We start from the raw sequence: 14,137 nt of genomic DNA, 5'->3' as shown, positions 1-14,137 counted from the left end.
CAGTTTTTAAGATGTAACCTGCCTTGATTCCTTGAGAAAAGGTGGGCTATAAATAAATATTATTATTATTATTATTATTATTATTATTTATTATTAGCAATGTCACTGCAGCTTAGAAATATTTTTAGATACACCTAGGTTTATATAACAGCATTTTCAATGGGTTATTGGGTTATTATGCGGTGTCAGTGGATTGCTTAATGGAGAGCTGTTTAATGGAAGGCTCTTGAAGATTATTTTTGAAGGGCTCTTGATAACTGGAAATTATATTTTGCATTCATAGTAAAATCATTCACAGGTTCAAGCTGCCACATCTATATCAGGAACACTTGTTTACTGTGTTGAATTTGTTGTAATTTATATTTCAATCTAATTCCAGGTTCCTTTAAAAAAGAAATAAAAAAAATATACCCGCGCCATCTGCATTGATCCCCCACCATGAAATAAAATGGCCAGACATGTTAACTGGATGTAAATAAATGGGCCTTTATTAGACCTAAAACCTATTTAAACCTCAGCTGATAACTGTAAACTTTCGATACTTCAGCTGAGGGTGAAATCCTGGCGCGGGTTCAGCTGAAGCCAGGTGTCTTTACCTAGGCTACCTCTTCAGCCTTCCCATAGGGCAAAAACACCAGACTCTGAGGGCAACTGAATCCTCGGATTGTATCCTCAGCCAGTCGTAGGGAGGTAGATATGAGGCACACTCTTCCAAACTCCCTCGAGTTTGTAAGAGAGGGCAAAAAACCCATATCTTCCCCACAGGCTGTTTCAGGAACAGCCTCCATGGCCCTTGACGTGTGTGTGTGTGTGTGGGGGGGGGAGTAGGATTACCAAGTCAGGACTATTGTAGTCCTGTATGAAGAAGTGCATGTCTATTCATTTTTGTTATCTCTTTGGAGATATGTAAAAAATAACTTTTTAAAAAAAAAACACAACAACCCCCAAACCTTTAGGCTTTAAGGGAATAACTAAGAATCGACTGAAAGTATTTACTCTAACAGTTGCTGCTCTGTGTTTGTTTTAAATGGTTTTATGTTGCTTTAAATTTGTATTTTTATTACTTGTGAACTGTCTAGCTTTAAAAGCAGTATATAAAATACTGAAAGCAAATAAATGTGTTTCCAGATCAGAAGAATGGATTGCCCAAATCATACTCTATGCTAATAAAAGAGAATACTGTTGTATGCCTGTTATCCTTTGCCTTAGATAAAAAACTGAAACCAACTCACTATTCTGTGAGCATACTGAGGGGACCCTGCGAGTGTTCATCATGGGGTTATTTTGTTTCTAAAACAAGATAATTACTTTTAATTAATCAAAATGTATCTGTAGCCTGCAGTATCATATTGTGTCTCTAGGTGATAGTGAGACACCAGGAAACCAGACATCTCAGGAGTAAAATCAAGTAGCTTTGAGGTTTGGTTCAAATGTTTTCATGAGTTTTGGCTAATTAAAAGGACTAAACGTTAATTAAACATTTTACCTTTCTCCCTGCTATCCATTTCCACTGCCGAAGCAACAGAGGTCCCACTTCTGTGTAATCCAGATCTCTGATGAATGTTGTCTGTACCTGATTCCAAGCTGCTGTTTCCATTGAAGGAAAATTTCAGCTGCCTGATGGTGGAGCAAGGAGAGGAGAGACTGAATGAGCAGTGGCATAGAGGGAGGGAAGAAGCAGTGAGAAAGAGCAAGAGCAGAAGGTACATTTGCCACGTTGCCCAGTTGTTTGGGTTTTACCTGAGTTCTAGCCATGTCACCTAACTCTAGTTTACACCATTAGCTGGCCTGCATCCCCAGATTTCTTTTATAAAAAGAGAATAAAGATGTATCTGTCCCATATGTTAGATAATTTTGATAGCACTTTAATTGTTATGGTTCTGTCCTAGGAAATCCAGATTTGGAGTCTGGTAAAGTACTTAGAGCATACCAAGTTACCTTGACAAGAGAGGGATTAATTCCATAATTCCTGTAATTCCTGTAATTCTTATAATAAAGGCAAGGATAGGAATATTTTGGAAAGGGTAGTTAAATGGGGCACTTGGCTGCACCCAAGAGGCCAGATGCCCTGTTTCTGCCTCAGACATGGCAACTGGGTGGCTTCTCAGACAATTTATTGGCTGTTAAATAAAGGAACACCAGTGGGGGTGTAAACAGTCTGGTTTTGCTGCAGGTTTTCAAGGAAATTCTTATCCTAGGGTCTTTCTTATCCTGGGGTAAAGTTTATTTACCCCTGGATGTGGCCAGATCCTCCAGATCTGTGTTGAGGCCTGACTAGTGCAGAATATTGGTTAGGTATTTTGGTGGTAATATTAGTTTCCTTGACTTGGAAACTATACTTCTATTAATGCAACCTAGACTAGCATTTATCTTCTTGACTGCAGCATCACACTGTTGACTCATATTTTTTATGATCAACAATAATTCAAGGTGTTTTTCACATGTAGTACTTACTGAGCTATCACCCCTCATCCTATACCAGCACATTTGTTTTTTCTAGCCTAAATTTAGAATTTTACATTTGTCTCTACTGAATTTCATTTTATTAATTTTTATGCCCAATTTTCTAGTTTAACCTGCTCCTTTTGAATTGTGTTTTTAATCTTACAGTGTGTTAGTTACCCTTCCAAGTTTTTTGTCATTTGCAAACTTGATAAAGATTCCCTCTACTCCATCATTTGAGTGAGCGTGAGTGCATGGCATACTGATGACGCATGCCTCACCACCTCCCTGAAGTTGGCATTACACTGCCCCACTGATCACACAGGGGGAAGCTTTTTGGCATTCTGGTGGCACCATGTTTAGACTCCATATGTCTCAGGAGCCCTGGAAATCCATGGTGGCAGCAGAAAGGGAGGCTTTTTTCCAGCCCAAAATGAGTGGCATTTTGCTGCTTCTTTTGGGGCCAGAAAAATGCCAGATCGGGGCTACAGTGTGTGGTTGCTTTGATCACCAGATCAAAGGGGCCGCATCAAGCTGCCCCTTTAGGGCTATCTGTATCGGTCCTAAGTCACTGATGAAAATGTTGAAGAGTAGGTTCTACTTTTAGACAGAAATCTGAGACACTCCACTAGAGACTTCCTTCCAACCTGAAGCACAGCCATAGATAATGAAATTTTGAGCACAGTTTTCTATTGCACATTTAATAAATTTGCTAATCAAAATATTATGGGAACCCTATCAAATGCTTTGCTGAAATCCAGATAAATGACATCCACAGCATTCCCATCTCACAACTCTGCTTACCATATCACTACTCAATGAAGTTCATTTATTTCTTCTTTGTTGTACTGCCCACATATGGAATGATCTCCTATTGGAGATCAGAGGTTTCCAGTACTGAGTGATTTTGCTGTCAGCTGAAGACTCATTTGTTTACCAAAGTGGTTTTGTGATCATTCACCTTGCCAGTTAGCCCTGGTGATTTTCATGACATATTACATTGCCTTGTTGGTTTTATTTTATCTTTGTTGAATATTACCATTGAAAATTGATTTAGAATTCTTTGAAAAAAATAATGAAAAGTGGTTTATGTTTCCCCTCCTAAAATGGCAGCAAACCAATGCATACATTAGCAAACCCTCAAAATATTGTAAATCATTTTAAATTTTATATATGTATTAAATTTAATATATGTATTAATTACATAATACTATTACTCATTCTTTCATACTAAAAATGCTGTGATTATTATTTTTTTCATTCTATTGCCCTAATATTTCATTTAAATAAATTTCCTTATGTTATAAATTAAAGCTTTTGTTAATCAAGCAACCATTTGAAAAGGAAGATTTTAGAGACTAATTTCATGTCCAAGAGACTTCCAAATGAACATAATCAGAACTGAGATGCATGTCACTTATGCACAAACTGTTATTGGTGGTATACAATCCCATCATTTACACCACTGTAACCCCCCTCTGTTGTTAGTATACACTGTTCTGTAATCTACTGTATCCATAATGCGGTGTGTCCAGGGGATTACATTCTCTTAAATTGAGAATAGTTTAGAGCCAAGAAAATGGAAGCACTGCATATCTGGTGCCACTCAATCACTTAGGCAATTTTATTTAACAGCTTGGTGGCCTTTATAGATACTACTTAGTTATAGAAAGATGTAGATAGATAGATAGATGTTAGGACAGCTTACAAAAAGCATTAAAATAAGTTTTTAATAAGTAAGATATTTTAAATTAAATAATATAATGAGTTAAAAACAGATTTAAACATTTAAATGTTTTAAAACTATATATAACAGTCTATGGGTTGAATTATGAAGCCCGAAGGCTTTAGTGAACAGCTATGTTTTAACTACAAAATACTACTGGTGATAAATCTTCCATAATTAAAATAGAGTGAAGATAACTAAGTCAGAATGCTATTCTACAATAGTTATTTTAAGTGATAACATCTTAGTATGCTCATTTTTGCAAGAGGATAAAAAAGGGCCCTGGTGTTTCAAGTAGCAGTTAAAAATCAGAACTAGAAATTGGGGGCGGGGGGGGGGGGGGAGAACGACACTACATGATTTTATACCTCCAGAATACTGAACACCACCGTGTAAAATTCCACAGGCTCTGATCATAACTTAAGAGACTAATTTTCATTAGATCTCATGGAAAATGTACTCATGCTTTCAATCTGGCAGTTCAAAGTAAGTATCTTATCTTTCAGCTTGGTATTTTAAATTGAATGAGGGAGTTCATAATCAAAACTGAAGTAGTAAAAAGCACTTAGATGCTGGGCAGGATCTAAATATGAGTATGCAGCTATGGGAAAGGATCATGAAAACATGGAGATCTTTGCTTTCTTCTTTCAGTATGGCTGAAGAGCCATGCTGCTTTTTTATTCGAAGCTGGCTTTTCACTTTGGCAGTTTGAATTGTCCATTGCAGTGAAGAAGCTCTTAAAATATGCAAAATGAAATCTGCTAAGAATGTTGAAATAAAGAAGGAAAAAGAGCTATTTATGTATAGTACTCTAGATCAGACGAATTGTTCATTTGAGGACTGTGAGGAATGGATGCCATATTATTTCAATGTCAGGAAATGCAATCTGTATCCTATTCACTACACATATGTATGTAACATGCACTGGTAATGAATCAAGAGTGTTGGGGCTCTATGTTTAGATCAAAACTCAGATCTTGTAAGATGCAAACATGGTTCACATTTGCCCATTAAATGTTTCTAACTTTCTAACTATTTAATTCTGAGCCAGTATTTTTTATAGTCATAGAATAACAGAATCATAGAATCATAGAGTTGGAAGAGACCACAAGGGCCATCCACTCCACCCCTGCTGCCATGCAAGAACTCAGAATCAATGCACCCTCAACAGATGGTCATCCAGCCTTTGTTTAAAGACCTCCAAAAAAAAGGAGGCACCATCACTCTCCAAGGCAGCGTGTTCCACTGGTACAGAGCGCCAAAAAGAGGCGCCGGGGAGGCGCCTCTCCTTGCTCCGCAGCAGCGCCATAGCAACCAAATTGTGCAGCACTGCTGTGCGGCAAGAAAGGAGAATGCGGAACGCTACACTGCTGGCACGTTATCGCTGCGCGCACCATCTGGATGGTGGCGCACAGCTGCGGCGTGCCCATGATGGGCTAAGGTTGCAGGGCATGTGCATGCCCTGCCCCCGAGCAACCCTAGCACGTCATGGGCGCACCGCAAAGGGCCTGTCTGTACCGGGCCTACAAGATGATGTAAGGGATATATTAAGTGATAAAATATGTTTCAGATTATCCCAATTTACGTGCCATTATGGCATCAACACTACAGGCTGGACCAAACTTGTAGCCCTGGGGGACTAACTAGACTTCTGCTTGAGAATCCTAGGTGTCTCCATGTAGAGAGAATGCCATTCGTTGAGCAAATTAAATAATACAGGTGATTGTGTCATCATATAGTTGGAGGGAATCTCAAAGACTGATACAAAACATAATATCCAAGCATCCCTAATAGGTAGCTATCCAGCCTCTGGTGAAACTACTTTTTCCTGGCAATTATTACTGAAGAAACCAAACTCATTATAAAAAGCCATAGTAAAAGTAATAGTTGGTTCTGTGAAATGATCGTAACCACTGACTGTTTTAATTCACCCTCTCGATTCCTATTTATTTATTTCCAGTATGTACTATATGTTGTTTTTCATTTTAAAAAATCCTAGAACAGTTTACATCAAAAATTAGCACAATGAAACAGTGATTAAAAGGATAAAACTATAAAGCAATAAAAACATGGAAATATGTTCATTAAAACTCAGGAGTAGCTGAAAGAGTTAACAATTAGGAAAATGAACAGGAACATGCCTGGATAAACAATTAGCTCTTTGGTGGATGGCAGAAATACCCACCACTGAGGAAACCATTGATTCCTATCCGCTTGTGCCTTTTCTTACAGGAGACTTTTCCTACAGTTGTTTATACAAACTACTGGTAAATAGCTGTTCTAAGAAGCTATGGACAAGCAGAATCTCTCCTGGGAGGGTTTCAAGATGAACCTCAAATGCATTGAATCTACAATAGGTAATCTTATATTCCAGAGTCTGATTTGCACACTTCCTAACTGTATTGATCACACACACACACACGCACACACACACACACACAACGTTCATACCTCTGATTAATCATTTGTCCACAGTTTACAGTGACAAATATTCACTTTAAAAAAGAAATAAACCCAGAGAAGCAGGGAAGTTTATATATAACAATATGAATAGGTACTCCTGAAGAGATCCTACTACATAAAGGATGCAAGGAAGGAGTCTTACATTTTAGTGACTCTTTGTGTCCATTCGGTATGTTTTTCAGAACTCTGAAAACTATGGGATAACTCATTACAATGGAAGAACAATAGAACTGCATCATTTCTTTTCATGCAACTGAAGCTAATGGCATGGAAGAAAACAACTTATTAACAGCCAAAGAAATGGGACAGAGCACAGCATGTTGTAATGCAGAGTCGCATGCGGGTGGGGGATCTAAATAGGGAAATGCTCTTTGGATTTTCATTCTGTCATTTCATGCTCTGCTGTAAAAGAAATGTCAGCTGTTAACTCTACTGCCAGTTTTATGTTAGAAAGTAGACTTCTCTGAGGGAACAATTTGCTTCTCCTTCTGCCTCTTCCTTCCTTCCTTCCTTCCTTCTTGTTGCTCTTATTAAAGTATACCATACAAAAAGATGTAGATAAAGTCCCACTGAGCTGAGCATTGCGGGAACTGGGGTAAAAAGTATTTTTATTTAGAAGAAGGCCAGACAATTGGGGCAGACAACATGAGGACCACACAGGGATTCTTTGCTTTTTCTTCAGGAAGTCACCTCTCCACTATGTCTGACATATGTCTTGTTTCCAAGTAAAATGATGGTCCTTGAAGCTTTCCAGAAATATGATTTGCCTTAAAACAAGTTATATACCTTTTGTGTGTCTAGATTTAAAGAGAAATTGTGTGGGCATGGGATATCATGGTTGCTGCCATAATCAATTCAACAGCACAGTTGCAGAGTAGGGAATGGTCCATAGTGGGTTCAAGGGAGGAGTGTGGACCTCCATTCTTGATATTTGTCTACCCATGTTCAGTTGGGACACATATGTTTGAAAATTACCAATTGTCATCTTTGGTGCAATCCTGGGAAAGTGTGAATGATCTTTAAAAGGGAAGTGATAAATAGAAATCTTGCCAAATGATAAAGAACAATGAAACTAAGGCGGTTTACAGACCGCCGGATACGGCGCCCCCGTCACGTGCTAGGAGTTGGCTGAGGACGCAGTGTCCATGCCGGCCTCACCCCTAGCACGTGACGGGGGCGTAATCATGGCGGCGCCCTGTACACACGGGGGGCCACTATGATTACGTCACACGTGTGCCACCTCCAAATGGAGCAGCACGCATGTGATGCCCTTGCACCGCTGCAGGGCGCTTGTGGTGCCCTTTCTGCGGTGCCGGGAGGAGCTCCATTTTGGAGCTCCTTCCTGGGTTTGTGTCGCTGGCGCAGCCTTTACAAGGCTGCACCAGAGACACAAAGGAGACCTTTCTCCCTTTCCCCGTCGCTGTTGGGGTGTCCTTCAAGCCCCAAGGACACCCCTTTCCAGGCTGCGGGAAAGCTGCCTTTTGCCGCTTCCCAGCGGCCTGGAAAAGTGGTGAATCGGGGCCTCAGGGCTGCTGCTGTAGCAGCCGAGGCCCCAATACGTTGGGGAAAGGGACGGGTACAGGCTGCCCCAAAGGGGCGGTCTGTAAACTGCCTAAGTCTATCAGAAATGCCAGTTCTACAGGACAAGTCACCTGGAAGGTGGTCAAAGAGGATTTTCCATTATTACTAGTCAAAAATCAGTGTGGTGTAGTAGTTTGAGCATTGGACTATGGCAGGGGTAGGCAACCTGCGGCCCGTGGACTGGATGCGGCCCAGCGAGGCCTTGGGGCCGGCCCCAGCCCAGTCCTGCCGCCGATTGCCGCCGGGGCCTTTGGGGGGCAATTGTCTATAGAAGCCTCAGAAACATGCATTTATATTAACATTTTTTAAAAAATCAGCAAATTTTTTCGCGTGTCCTCCATTTTTTTAAAAAAAAGTGTCTTCCATTTGAAAATTTTGTCCTACATTTGTCCTGGTTTATTTATATATTTAATTTTTTTTTTTAAAAAAATTAATTATTTATTTATTGGCTTCGGCCCCCCAGTTGTCTGAGGGACAGCAACCTGGCCCCCGGCTCAAAAAGATTGCCTACCCCTGGACTATGGTTTGAGACCAGGTTTCAAAATGCCATTCAGTCATGGAAACCTACTGAGTGAGATTGGGCCTCTCAGCTTCAGACGAAAGCAAAGGCAAACCCCTTCTGAACAAACTTTGCTAAGCAAACCCCATGATAGGTTTGTCTTTGGGTTGCCACAAGACAGAAACAACTTGAAGACACACAAGAACAGCAGACAACAAAGCATTTCCCTATGTGGCTGTTAATCTCCCTTGGAGGGGTGAGGAAGGAGCCAGCTGAAAAACATTTACTATGGACATGATGCCCTCTGGAATATATTCAAGCCAAAATGTTGTGGCCCTTGGTGATGCAAGCAAGTATAGTAGTGAAGGTCAGTGACTTTTCTGGTTTGTTAAATTCAGTTTTGCTCTCTTTGCAACATTTCATTGTAATGAATGTATGAATGTATTTAGCTTACATTTATTGCTTTATTTCTGTTTTAATTAAAATTGTTGATGTTTGGTAATTTTTAATAAATTGGTTGATGAGAGCTGTTTTGGGTACTGTCTGCTGTGAAAAAGCAGCATATTAACTAGCTAATTAACTAACCAACTGTGAACCCAATAGCAATCAACAGTGTTACACGGCATTAAAACAGGAAGAAATTTCAAAACTGTTTGGAGATATGAAATGGGGTGGGCAGAGGCAATCAAAGTAGAAGGAAAAAAATTAAGGTTCTACTCAGCAGGTGCATAAGCATCTGTATGGATCCCACCCAATGTGTTAGCCTTTAAATAAGACTAAATTATTTTGTAATAGTATGTGTGTGTGTGTGTGTGTGTGTGTGTGTGTGTGTGTGTACGTGCACATGCATGTATAAATATGCAACTAACGGTCATAGCTCCATGAAACCTCTGAAAAATGGCATGGCTACTAAAAGGATCCTGAGGGTGTGCGTCTTGGGGTTATTTTGTTCTTTGAACATATCAATTCATTTTAATTAATTAAACTTCATTATCTTCAATACATATGATCTTTTAATATCCAGTAACACATAAACCAAGCAGTGCACACCAGGTTCCTCAGGATTAAGAGGGCTCCTGAACAATAGCATCTCCTTAGAAGCAAAGACCAATGAGATTTGGTCCAAATACCTGTGGCTCTTGCCATTTCATGACTTCAAGTGTGTGTCCATGTGTGTCCATAGAGAAAGGTAAAAGAAAAAAGGGAGATTTCCTGCTTCATAGTACATTCGGGGAGGAGAGCAGGAACGTACAGAGTGAGTCAATGTCAGAGTGACAGAGTGGTATGGATTCGGTGTGCTGTATTATTGCTTGATTTTACTAAGATTCTAGCCATGCTACATGTGTTCGATTATGCCATTAGTTGGCCTGCTTTCCCAGCTTTTATTTAAAAAAGCACTTTTCTAGCCTCTATAGAGCTGAGATACGCAACCACTATTTTGTTCAATTATTTTGTTAGACATTAGATTGTTACTACCTTTCAGTGCTTTTAGTCACTGAATAAAATCACAGCTATAATTGACAGTGCATACTGGTGCTGTAGAGACTTAAATTTGTAAAGCAACCCATCAGTCTCAGCAGCATCCATGCTAATGTGCATCTATGCTATATAGCATTGCTACTAAAGAGGCAGCCCTCCCCCTTCAGTGTTACAAAAGCTTAAACATGTGCTTCCTCAGCTGGCTCACAATCTTTTGTATTTGGTAACTGCATATATTTTTTTTTACATTGCAGGGAGAGATTAAAATGTGTAAGAATTGAGAGGAAGAAAGAATGGGTGTAAGGATTCCGTTTCAGAATAATTTTGTCTTTCAAAACACAATCAATACTATATTCCATTAAACACATGGTATTTACTCCTTTATAAATATATATAACATTGCACTTTTAATGGACTCATACTAAAAAGAAACTTTATGTTAAAGGTGGAAAGCCTTCTGCACATACAGAGAGGCAACGGGTCTTCAGATGCGTTTTGCTACCCAGAATCCTAAAGTTAGCTCTCTATATTCACAGATTTTTAAAGAATGTATAAATTTCAAAAAGCAAACCTTGATTTTTGCCATTTTGTATAAGGGACAGCCTTTTACTGTGCCATTGTATTTAATAGAACTTAAGCATCCATGGATTTTGGTATCCACAGAGGGGTTGTGCAACCAAACCCCAGCAAATACCAAAGGCCTGCTATATTCCTGTTCAGACGAAAGGTACTCTGGAGAGGCATTATTTAATTATCTCATTGCTGTTAATGTATAGTAACATTACAACTGCTAATGCTTAGCATTCAAAAGAGTTTTTTTAAGTAGGTAAAGCACTTTTATTACATTATCTCAGCAATCCCCACAGAAACTCTAGTCCTGATTTAGGTCACTATGATTGTTTTCATTTTTTAAGATGAGGTGTGTGCGTGAATCTGAGTGTAGGCAAAGTGGGATAATTTATCGCAGGCAGGATCTCAAACTCTGTAGAATCCCCATTCCTGGGAAAGCTCTTTCTCTCTCTCTGTGTGTGTGTGTGTGTGTGTGTGTGTGTCTGTCTGCATCTTTTTCATCTGTTAAAGGTGCAGAAAATAAAGAGAAGGTCTCATGAGTATACTCAGGTTGGGCTTCAGGTTATTTATGTGAGGGAGTGAACAGGCAGGCCCAGCTCTATCAAGGCTAGCCTGAAGAAGAAGAGCCCTCCCTCCAGTCCATCTGCCTTGGTCTAGGCCTCAGAGGGAGAGAATAACCACTAGACATCATCCCCTTTCTCACCACCATTTCCTTCTCCTTTTGTTTCATGTCCTTTAGATTGTAAGCCTGAGGACAGGGAACTGTCTAATTAAAAATAATAATTATAAGCCACTCTGATAGCCTTTAGGGCTGAAGGGCGGGGTATAAATACCATAAATAAATAAATAAATAAATAAATAAATAAATAAATAAATAAAATTAATAAATAAATTTACATATGAATTACATCACAAAATTCAAGTAAAACCATATGGTTTTCTGTCTATAAAGCAGTTTTGAAAGTTATGCTTATGAGCTGGAAATTAGTTGTGTGTGTGTGTGTCTGCTGGCCAACCATTTTACGATCCACCTGGAGAAGAAATCAGGAAGGCGGTAAGGTTGAATGAGCACAGGGGTAAGGGTGAGGTGGGAAGAGAGATAGTACAAACTAAGAAAAAGAGTTTGGGGCAGTGAGAGGAAAGTGATTAGTGGACAATAGATCCATCAAGGTTAATTTTTTGCTAAAAGTAGCTTTCAGGTTCAGAAAATGTACCTGGCATCCTATTAGGGAATTGCAATGATATACAAGAGAGATCTTGTAGCACCTGTCTCTGGCTTTCACTCTACCAAATGCATCTGAGGAAGTAGACTTAAATCCACAAAAGCTCATGCTGCCAACCTCTTTCTTTCCATTAGTCCCAAAGATGCTGCAAGATCTCTCTACATACTGATTCTACTGACTAACATGGCTATATCTTTGAATTCTGTAATGATATAAGTCAGGCGTATGCGTTATAACCCATTTGTTTGTTGTTGTTGTTGTTGAAATTCTGTTTTGACTATGCAACAACAAAAATCCCCCACAAACTCACCTTGTAAATAGCTCAGCCAACTCTCAATCCCCATTCAGCAATGAATATTATTTGTGGTCATGGGCCAATCACTATCGAGATTATTGCATTGAATTTAAATAGCAATAGCAATAGCAAGTACATTTCTATACTGCTTATCAGTGCACTTAAGCACTCCCTAAGCAGTTTACAAAATGTAAGCTAATTGCCCCCAACAATCTGGGTACTTATTTTAGCGACCTCAGAAGGATGCAAGCCTGAGTCAAGCTTGAGCCCCCTGGTTGGGATAGTACTTGCAACCTTAAGGTTTGTGAGTGAGTGGCTGCAGTACAGGTGCCACCAGAGCTCCTGACATAAAACGACTTATCCCCAATGGGATAAAGTCACGATTACTTTTCAAAGCAGGTGTTATTTCATGCAGCTATGGCTGGGTGAGTACAACCAATATGCAATTTGGATCCCAGCTGCACTTATGGGAGCTGTTTTGGAAAAGCCACAGGATACGCACAGCTGGGATCCGGGCTGCATAAGTGTTGCACTCGCCCAGCTGCATGCATTAACACCTGCTTTTAAAATTAAATGAAAATTTATACCATTGGGGATACGTTGCTTTAAATTATCTTGTCCTGACCTATTGGACAGGCTTTTTGTGAAGATAAATGAGGTGACTGCCTTGTGCTAATTGGAAGACAGAACAGCAGGCAGGCAAGCTATAAATAAATAAATAAATGTCATAGTTTGTTCTGCATTTCCAGAAACATTTGGCTGCCAGCTATCAACAACATGCTGAACTAGACAAAGCTATGGGTTGAGATAATTAGGGAGTTTCGTATGTACTAACATTTTTTTGTACAAAGTAACTATCTAGAACTGTTATGGCATAGTGGTTTGACTGTTGGACTACAATTCTGGAGACCAGAGTTCGATTCCCAGCTTGCCCATGAAACCCATTGGGTAAATTGGGTAAGTCATGTGCTCTCAGCCTCAGCAGAAGGCAATGGCAAATCTAAAGAAATCTTGCCATGAAAATGCCATTAAAGGATTGCTTTAGGGTTTCCATAAGCCAGAAACAACTCAAAGGCATGGGACAACAACTGTCTAAACTCAAATCAGAACTACACAAAAGACATGTGAAGAATGGGGCGGTACAGATGGGCAGCGGGATGCCACTCCTTTTTGCCCCAGATTGGGGCTGCACATCACGGCCTCATTAGGAAGCAAAAACAAGCTGCACAAAGTGGTTTCTTCTTGCTCTCTGGAAGGGGTGTCATAGCTGTGGCAGCGTGCCATGATGATGCCCCTTCCACGCTGTGTTATTTGGGCACTGTGCTGGAGGTGCGTCATCATGGCGCATGCTGTGTAGACTGGTGCTTGCCAAAATGGTGCCCTGCCAGAGGTGGTAGGGCTTGGAGCATGCGGACACTCAGCCCTCACCCTGCACACAGACCGGTGCTTTTCACCAGTCTGTACAGGGCCTGTGTGTCTTTTTCTCCACTGTGGCTGTTATAGGTACATGTGTGTGATTTAAATCAGGGAAATGGAGTATGTGGCTGTGCTCCCATGTGGAGGAATAGTTATTATTATTATTATCACCTATTGAATTCACCTCTTCTTTGCTGTTGCCATGCTGCTTTTTAAGTTTTTTAAAAAGTGCTGAGGTTTCTGATTACTGATCTCCCTCATATTGTAGTTTAGTCCTCACATTTGTTTTAACATAAATTCTATTTCAATCAATACAATTTACATGTAAGCTTACTTTGCAAAGACTGCCATAGATTTTTGTATGTTTGATGTGCTTCACTGTGTCTAGCAGGTAGAATTGTTTCAGATAACATGTACTATTGGAATACTTTGCCACCAAAAAG

General features: G+C 39.8%; 1 protein-coding gene across 1 annotated transcript in view; it reads left to right on the top strand.

Annotated features, from left to right (window-relative positions):
- Positions 1 to 14,137, top strand: part of SCHIP1 (schwannomin interacting protein 1) — a 610,191-nt gene that overhangs the window by 88,057 nt on the left and 507,997 nt on the right. The window lies entirely within an intron of this gene.

This window comes from Sceloporus occidentalis, unplaced genomic scaffold (genome assembly GCF_023333645.1).
Source record: "Sceloporus occidentalis isolate IW3139 unplaced genomic scaffold, rSceOcc1.0.p SCAF_2, whole genome shotgun sequence".
NCBI lineage: Eukaryota > Metazoa > Chordata > Lepidosauria > Squamata > Phrynosomatidae > Sceloporus > Sceloporus occidentalis.
This window is presented reverse-complemented; position numbering and strand designations above follow the sequence as displayed.